The following is a 6,866-nucleotide window of genomic DNA, read 5'->3' as shown; positions in this document are numbered from 1 at the left end:
GTGAGTAAGGGGGAGCATGACAAATGAGTACAAAATCATGAGCCACATAGAAGTTCCCAATTTACCTTCTCTATTCACCCTTTTCATAATACAGTAACAAGGAGACATCAAATGGAAATGAAAGATAGCAAATTCAAAGCAATAAATTAAAGTGTTCTTTCACAGTGCACAATTAGCATATAGAATTCACTGCCATAGGATAACATTGAGGACAAGAACTAAGCAGAGTTCAAAAAAGATTGGACATTCATAGAGTTAGTAAAAAAATCCAGTGATATCATAGGAAATACTGAAAAAATAAATAAGAGTTCTGTAAGGAGGATAAACCCCCTAGCTTCAGGGAATAACCTAAACTCACACCACTAGGGGTTAGGAGGAAACATTCTTTGGGTACAGTTTATCATATAACTGCCTAATGTAGAGTACCTTCCACTGCTTTCTGGAGCAGCTGGTGCTGGCCACTGTGAGTGACAGGATGCTAGATTAGATAGACTACTGGTCTGATCCAATATGGCATTTCCCATAAACCAGTTATCTGGAAAGGAAAGGTGTACTGAAAATCACATTTATCTTCTTAGAGATGCCCTCATTTCAGGTTCTGCACCCAGCTGAATCCCTCCTACACCAGGGGACAGGTAGTTCTACATCATCTCCACACAACCCCTTAGAAGCCTGAAAGCTAAGGGTCTCATTCTGGGAGCTTTAGGAAGTAGATCTGTGTTTCCTAAGATTAGGAATGTGGCTGTTCTTTGTATCATTTTTAATATTGTAATATTACACTACAGTTCAATAGAAAAAACACTTTTTTATGTTCAAACTACTGTGTGCATAAAAAAAGTTTAAGCACACAGTAGTTTGAACATAAAAGGGGGAAAGGAAATTGAAAACTGTTCTAATTAAATAGCTCCCCCTAGTGTGTTTAAAAAATTATGGTAGGTAGCAAAAAAAAGCAACAACAATAACAAAACCTAATCAGCAGTGGGTTTCTACATATATGTCTGCACATGTGCGCAGTTGGAGATATGTGGATTTGGCAGGGTTGCAATGGATTTAATACACCTTGCAATGAACCCTGCAACTTAGTTTGTGCCATGGGAACTGGAAGACAACCAGACTCTGCAGATTCCCTTTGCCTCAACCAATGAACACAGGAACCTTCACTTTTTATTTTAAATATTATCAAGAGTGGGAGGATATCCTGGCCTTTGTTGGGGCCCGGTGGGAGCAGTGCAGTTTGTTGGCTTCCTAGAGGTGAATAACTCCAGGGTCACTGAACTTTAAAAAAGAATGAGACTTGAGGTTAGTAAATGCATCAAACCTTAAACAGAGGTGGTTTTAAAGTTTGGTAGTTTTTCCTCTACACTATAACTTAGCACAAATCACAATGGTAATAAATATAAGAGTGTTTTACAGGTGCCAGGGATGCTCAGGGTCAGTTCTTCAAGTATGAGAGGCAATGTGCTATTGACAGCCCTTTTAATTTTAAAAAACCTTACCAAGGTGAAAGAAAGAAAGACATTATTTATATCAAAGTCTGATTATTAATTTCAAATCTGCTAGCCAAGATTTTGATGGGTATTGTGATAGACTCAGGCCAGCTGGGAACAGCAGAGTAGTAGAACGGAAATATACTGGACACTGGATAAGCAGTTTTCTGTTCCCTGAGTGACCAGAGCAGGGGCTGCTCCATGCTAATGAGAACACCTGACTCCAATTAACCTGCTAAGAGTCAGGTGAAGCTGTTAAGTACCTGACTCTAAATAAGGCACCTCTGATGCTATAAAAGGGCTCACTCCAGTCAGGCCAAAGAGAGCCAGAGAGCCAGAGGAGAGGAAGTGCGTGCGAGGAACTGGGAGCAAGAGGCGTGCAAGAAGCTGAGCGTGAGTAGGCATACTGCTGGAGGACTGAGAAGTACAACTATTATCAGACATCAGGATGAAGGTCCGGTGATGAGGACAAGGAAGGTGTTGGGAGGAGGCCATGGGGAAGTAGCCCAAGGAGTTGTAGCTGTCACACAACTGTACCAGGAGGCACTCTAGACAGCTGCAGTCGACAGGGCCCTGGGCTGGAACCTGGAGTAAAGGGTGGGCCCGGGTTGCCCCCAGACCTCTCAACTCCTGATCAAATACAGGAGGAATTGACCTGGACTGTGGCTTCTACCAGAGGGGAAGGTCTCTGGGCTGTTTCCTGACCCACAGGGTAAATCTGTGTGGCAAGCAAATCCGCCAATAAGCGCAGGACCCACCAAAGTAGAGGAGGAACTTTGTCACAGTATAGAAATGATAACTGTACTTTGACATGCTTGTCAGAGTGGCAGTAGTCAACTCAAGCAAGAAACTGTACATCTTGGTAGATTTCATGTGTGAAAAGAATAGGCTTGATTATCTTAGCTGCACTCGTACAACTGCATTGGCAGGGAAACTGAATGATTTATCAGATTTTTTCTGCCGCCAAGTTCTATAAGCCTATGAAATCTTCAGTGGGATATTTGCATGAGTAAGGACAGCAGGATCGAACTTACTGATGTCTTTCCATTTTAACACCCAAACAAAAGGAAACCTTGCTTCAGTCTTAAGCTCTCGTTCTGATCTCACTGACTCTGGTTAAACTGGGACCAACTCCACGCAAGTCAGAGAAATTGTTATTGATATAAAACTATAGCTAAAATCAAACCCAAGTCTGTAGTCTCTAGGTATCATCAAAGTTTGACTCTGCTAATTGTTTCAAAGCAACAGATTTGAGGCTTGACTCAGCTATTACATAGACTGACAGCAAGATAAAAAGGAACATGTACACCTGATTTTCTTCTTCCTTCTAGCTTTCTTCAGTTTTTCTCTCCACTTTCCATTCCTTCAACTTTATATGTCCGACCCCTCAGGGAATGAACTGCCTGTGCTGCCAAAGTCTATCAGAATTCCTAGACAGAACATGTTCTAATAATAGAATCATAGAATATTAGGGTTGGAAGAGACCTCAGGAGGTCATCTAGTCCAATCCCCTGCTCAAAGTTGGACCAACACCAAGTAAATCATCCCAGCCAAGCCTTTGTCAAGCCAAGCCTTAAAAATCTCTAAGGACGGAGATTCCACCACCTCCCTAGGTAACTCATTCCAGTGCTTCACCACCCTCCTAGTGAAATAGTGTTTCCTAATATCCAACCTAGACCTCCCCCACTGCAACTTGAGACAATTGCTTCTTGTTCTGTCATCTGCCGCCATTGAGACCAGACTAGCTCCATCCTCATTGTAACCCACCTTCAGGTAGTTGAAGGCTGCTATCAAATCCCCCTTACTCTTCTCTTCTGCAGACTTAATAACCCCAGTTTCCTCAGCCTCTCCTCGTAAGTCATGTGCCCCAGCCCCCTAGTCATTTTTGTTGCTCTCCGCAGGACTCTCTCCAATTTATCCACATCCCTTTTGTAGCAGGGGGTCCAAAACTGGATGTAATACTCCAGGAGTGGCCTCACTAGTGCCGAATAGAGGGGAATAATCACTTCCCCCAATCTGCTGGCAATGCTCCTACTAATATAGTCCAATATGCCATTGGCCTTCTTGGCAACAAGGGCACACTGCTTACTCATATCCAGCTTCTCATCCACTGTAATCCCCAGGCCCTTTTCTGCAGAACAGCTGCTTAGCCAGTCGGTCCCCAGCCTGTAGTGGTACATGGGATTTTTCCTTTCTAAGGACTTGGCTACACTCGAAACTTCAAAGCGCTGCCTCGGGAGTGCTGCCGCGGCAGCGCTTTGAAGTGTGAGTGTGGTCGCATCACCAGTGCTGGGAGAGAGCTCTCCCAGTGCTGCACGTACTCCACCTCCTCATGGGGATTAGCTTGCAGTGCTGGGAGCTGTGCTTCCAGAGCTGCGGCACTGTTTACGCTGGCGCTTTACAGCGCTGTATCTTGCAGCGCTCAGAGGGGTGTTTTTTTCACACCCCTGAGCGAGAAAGTTGCAGCGCTGTAAAGTGCCAGTGTAGCCAAGGCCTAAGTGCAGGACTCTGCACTTATCGTTGTTGAACCTCGTCAGATTTCTTTTGGCCCAATCTTCCAATTTGTCTAGGTCACTCTGGACCCTATCCCTACCCTCTGGCGTATCTACCTCTCCCCCCCCGCTTAGTGTCATCTGTGAACTTGCTGAGGGTGCAATCCATCCCATCATCCAGATCATTAATAAATGTTGAACAAAACTGGCCCCAGGACTGACCCCTGGGGCACTCTGCTTGATACCGACTGCCAACTAGACATTGAGCCGTTGAACCCAACAATCTAGCCAGCTTTCTATCTACCTTCTAGTCCATTCATCCAAACCATACTTTTTTTAACTTGCTGGCAAGAATATTGTGGGAGATCATATCAAAAGCTTTGCTAAAGTCAAGATACATCACATCCACCGCTTTCGCAATATCTACAGAGCCAGTTATCTCATCATAGAAGTCAATCAGGTTGGTCAGGCATGACTTGCCCTTGGTGAATCCATGTTGATTGTTCCTGATCACCTTCCTCTCCTCCAAATGCTTCAGAATCGATTCCTCTAGGACCTGTTACATGATTTTTCCCGGGGACTGAAGTGAGGCTGACTGGTCTGTAGTCCCCCGGGTTCTATTTCTTCCCTTTTTAAAATATGGGCACTATATTTGTCTTTTTCCAATCATCCAGGACCTCCCCCAATCACCACGAATTTTCAAAGATAATGGCCAATGGCTCTGCAATCACATCAGCCAACTCCCTCAGCACCCTTGGATGCATTAGATCTGGACCAATGGATTTGTGCACATCCAGCTTTTCTAAATAATCCTTAACCTATTCTTTCACCACTGAGGGCTGCTCACCTCCTCCCCATATTGTGTTGCCCAGTGCAGCAGTCTGAGAGCTGACCTTGTCTGACCAAGAGTGAGGCAAAAAAAGCATTGAATACTTCAGTTTTTTCCACATCATCTATCGCTATGTTGCCTCTGCCATTCAGTAAGGGTCCCACACTTTCCCTGGCCTTCTTCTTGCTAACATACCTGTAGAAACCCTTCTTGTTACCCTTCACACCCCTTGCTAGCTGCAGCTCCAATTGTGCCTTCGCCTTCCTGATTACACCCCTGCATGTTCGAGCAATATTTTTATAATCTTCCCTAGTCATCTGTCCAAATCCATTTATCACTGTGCAAGAGAGGTTTGCTGTTTTGTGAAGGCAGTTTACGCCTCTTCCCAGCCCCTCACAATGTCACATATATATCTGCAAAAGTTGATGTCAAGCTAATATAACAGCACAATAGTCTTTTTCTACTCATTGACTGAGCACCATATTCTTACTTCCAATGCAAGATGCACATCTCTGTTTAACTTGAAAATCAAGCACACTAACATACTTGTTGAAGTATGCAGCTGTGGTTGATGGGGGTTGGAAGTTAGAACCTGCCGTGAGAATGTTTCATGACATGAGAGAGAGAGACACACACACACACACACACAAACACCAAGCTGAAGAATCGAGCCTGTCATTTTCTGGGATGGGGTAGCCAACCTGAGCCTGAGAAGGAGCCAGAATTTACCAATGTACATTACCAAAGAGCCACAGTAATATGTTAGAAGCACCTCAGCAGCTCCCTGCCCCCCCCCCCGCTGCCAGCGCCTCCCACCCACTGGCAGTCCCACCAATCAGCACCTCCCTCTTTCCCCGCACCTCCGGATCAGCTGTTTTGTGGCACGCAAGAGGCTCTGGAGGGAGGAGCGAGGACATAGCAAGCTCAGGGAAAGGGTGGAGTGGCAGCAGGGCCTGTGACAGAGCCAGAGGTTGAGCAGTGAGCAGGCCCCACCACATTAGGAAGTTGGTGCCTATAGCTCCAGCCCCAGAGTCGGTGCCTATACAAGGAGCCTAATATTAACTTCTGAAGAGCCACATGTGGCTCCGGAGCCACAGTTGGCCACCCCTATTCTGGGAGACAGGTTGACTGCCTGGTAAAAAATGCAAAGGCCTCACAGTATTCTGCCTCTGCAGAATACTGACCTTGGTTTTGAGAATATCACTCACTATTTGCAAAGTAAGCTACACGACAAGAGAAGCATGTACAATGTTATTTTTTGTTAAATACACAGTGGTTACAGATGACATGGTGGTAGAGCAAAAGGAGACAGAAAGAATGTGATGATAGTTGCTGTTGCCTTAAACTGGAGAGTATGTGCTCTGTACTTACTTTTCATTATCCTCCTCTATGAGCATTATCAGTGACTAAGTGGATCATTAAAGGGGAAAGTATCACAAGGAAAATGACTATGAAACAATGCATGGAAAAGCACGTGTAATGGTTTTTTAACAGGAGAAGGGTCAGAACTGTTGAGCTTCCAAGAAAGCTGGGTTATAAAGCACTGCCTGCTAGGAGCTTAGGAGGATAGGAATAGTTTTTTTAGATGAAACCTGAAGCATTTGTTCTTGTCTCCTTTGCAGAAGGTGGGACATGCTGTTCTTAAGTCAGGTTGGGATATCGGATATATTTTTCCTTGATCGGAACAGGAAAGGGAGCCTTTCAATCTGGGTGGCATAGGAAGGGAAAAGAGACAACAGGGAAAGAGAGGACAGAGTAGGATGGATAGGCCACAAGAAAAGGATTTTTATTTATTTATCTGTAAGCATGTCTGAGGACAGCAACTGCACAGCAACAGAATATACGCTGGGGAGAGAACACTACAGATCTTGGAAGCACTTAATAGAAATCAGCAAAGAGACAATAACTTGCAAAATGCTTTATTATATAAAAAAGGAAAACAATATTTTAATATCTCCTGAGTACAAATGACCTCCATCCAGCTCCATTTTCCTGCAGTCCCAGCACTCTATAATCAGAAAAGGGACAACCCCAGCAATAGTACAGTTTAGCATTTTA

This window comes from Chelonoidis abingdonii, chromosome 6 (assembly GCF_003597395.2).
Source record: "Chelonoidis abingdonii isolate Lonesome George chromosome 6, CheloAbing_2.0, whole genome shotgun sequence".
NCBI lineage: Eukaryota > Metazoa > Chordata > Testudines > Testudinidae > Chelonoidis > Chelonoidis abingdonii.
The sequence above is the reverse complement of the archived record's forward strand: the minus strand, read 5'-3'. Positions refer to the sequence as shown.